Here is a 3,045-nt window from a genome sequence, read left to right as displayed (position 1 = left end):
CTTCTTAGGTTCAAATAATTATTGTTTATGACTCTTTTTACACATCATTTATGAATAGTTGTATTTCTAATTTTCCAGTCCTTATTCATTTATTTCTTCTTTTATTATCTTATTCTACTAGCTAGGACTTCTACATTTTTATATTTGTTTCTTTCTTATTTGTTCCTTTTATTTTTTTATTTAATTTTTTATTGAAAAAATTTCTGCCTCCTCCCTGCTTCCCATTTCCTTCCCCCTCCTCCAACTCCTCTCCCCCTCCCCCTACTCCTCTCCCCCTCCCTCTCCAGTCTGAAGAGCAATCCAGATTCCCTGCCCTGTAGGAATTCCAAGGTCCTCCCCCTCCATCCAGGTCCAGGAAGGTGATAATCCAAACATGGTAGGGTCCCACAAAGCCAGTTCATGCAGTAGGATCAAAACCCAGTGCCATTGTCCTTGGCTTCTCATCAGCCCTCATTGTCGGCCATGTTCAGAGAGTTCGGTTTTATCTCATGCTTATTCAGTCTCAGTCCAGTTGGCCTTGGTGAGGCCCCAATAGATCAGCCCCACCATCACAGTGGGTGGGTGCACCCCTCGCGGTCCTGACTTCCTTGCTCCTCATTTGGACCTTGGGAGCTCAGTCCCGTGCTCCAATGCGGGTCTCTGTCTCTATCTCCATCCATCGCCAGATGAAGATTCTATAGTGATTTACAAGATATTCATCAGTATGGCTATCAGATAGGGTCATTTCAGGTTCCCTCTCCTCAGTTGCCCAAGGAACTAGGTGGGGACATCTCCCTGGACACCTGTGAGCCCCTCTATAGTCAAGTCTCTTGCCAACCCTAAGATCCCTTAATTAGGATATATACTTCCCTGCTCCCATATCCACCCTTCCTTTATCCCGACCAACCCATTCTCCCAAGGTCCCCCATCCTCCTCTTCTCACTTTTCTCTCCCCATTTCCCCTTACCCCCATCCCACCCCACCCCCAAGCATTTGCTCAACTATGTTCATAACAGCATTATTTGTAATAGCCAGAACCTGGAAACAACCTAGATGCCCTTCAATGGAAGAATGGATGAAGAAAGTGTGGAATATATACATATTAGAGTACTACTCAGTGGTAAAAAACAATTTCTTGAATTTTGCATGTAAATGGATGGAAATAGAAAACATTATCCTGAGTGAGGTAACCCAGACCCAAAAAAGATAAACATGGGATGTAATCACTCATAATTGGTTTCTAGCCATAAATAAAGGACATTGAGCCTATAATTTGTGATCCTAGAGAAGCTAAATAAGAAGTTAAACCCAAAGAAAAACATATAGTCATCTGCCTGGATATGGGAAGTAGACAAGATTGCCGGACAAAAACTAGGACTTCTACTTTTTATGAAGATTTTTTAAACCAATATTTTTTCATTTTACATAGTTATCCTTATTCCCACACTCTCCCCTCCTTTTGCTCCGCCCTTTCTTCCACTCTATCCCACTCCCAGCCACTCCTCAGAAAGGGTAAGTCTTCCCATGAGGAGTCAACATACCCTGGCAGTTCCCTTTGAGGCAAGACCAATGTCCTCTCCCCTATATCTAGGCTGAACAAGGTACTCCTCCAAAAAGAAAGTGCTCCTAGATGCCAGTTCAATGAGTAGGGATAAATCCTGATCCCACTGCCAGTTACTCCACAGACTCCCCAAGCCTCACAACTGTCTGACACATTCAATGGGCCTAATTTGGTCCTATGCAGGTTTGCCTGCTATAAGTCCAGAGTCAGTGAACTCTCACTAGCTCAGGTCAGCTGTTTCTGTGGGTATCACCATCATATTCTTGACCCCTTTGTTCATATTATCACTCCCCCTTCTCTTGGGCTGGTTTCTGGTATCTTGGTCCAGTGCTTCACTGTAGATCTCTGTATTTGCTTCCATCAGTTTCTGGATGAAGCTTATATGATAACCATTAAGGTAGTCATCAATCTGATCTCAGGGGAAGGGAGGTTAGGTATCTTCTTCACTGTTGCTTAGAGTCTTAGCTGGGGTCATCATTGTGGATTGATGGGAATTTCCATAGTGCCATGTTTCTCACTGGCCCTTCAATGGCTCCCTCAATCAAGATATCTCTTTCCTTTCTCTCCCTCACTGTCATTCCCTTCTTGAGCGTCCTGTTCCTTCATGTTCTCTTCTTCCTTTTCCCCTCCTGCTCCCCTTCCACTCTCCCTGTGCCCCCGATCATAATTTTATCAGAAGGTCTTATCTGTTTCCCCTTTCCCAGGGGGAGAGATTAATGTATGTCTCTCGTAGGGGTTCCTTGTTACCTATATTCTCTGGGATTGTAGATATAGACTGTTATTCTTTGCTTTACATCTAAAATCCACTTATGAGTGAGTACATGCCATGTTTGTCATTTGGGTCAGGGTTGCCTCACTCAGGATGGTTTTTTTATAGTTCCATCTATTTGCATGCAAATTTCAAGATTTCATTTTATTTTTTTTACTGCTGAGTAGTAGTTTATTATGAAAATATACCACATTTCAGTTGAGGGCCATCTAGGTTGTTTCCAGGTTCTGACTATTATGAATAATGCTGTTATGAACAGAGTTGAGAAAACGGCATTGTAATATGAATGTGCATCCTTAGGGTATATTCCCAAAAGTGTTTTACAGAGTCCTTGGTGGATTGATTACCAATTTTCTGAGAACCATCACACTGATTTCCTAGGTGGCTGTATATGTTTATACTAGCACCAGCAATGAAGAATATTCACCTTGCCCCACATCCTATCCAGCATAGGCTATCATTGGTGTTTTCTATCTTAGTATTCTGAGTGTTATAAGACGGTATCTCAGAGTCATTTTGATTTCATTTCTCTGGTGGTTAAGGATATTGAGCAATTTCTTAAGTGTTTTTTTGGCCATTTGCAAATCTTCTGTTAAGAATTTTCTGTTTATGTCTGTACCCTTATGTTGGATTCCCCTCTTTATGCTGTGAATACCATTGGTTAATTAAAAAACAAAAACAACTACATTTGGCCTATAGCAGGGCAGAACAGAGCTAGGTGGGGAAAACTAAATTG

The sequence above is a fragment of the Microtus ochrogaster genome, chromosome X (assembly GCF_000317375.1).
Source record: "Microtus ochrogaster isolate Prairie Vole_2 chromosome X, MicOch1.0, whole genome shotgun sequence".
Taxonomy (NCBI): domain Eukaryota; kingdom Metazoa; phylum Chordata; class Mammalia; order Rodentia; family Cricetidae; genus Microtus; species Microtus ochrogaster.
This window is presented reverse-complemented; position numbering follows the sequence as displayed.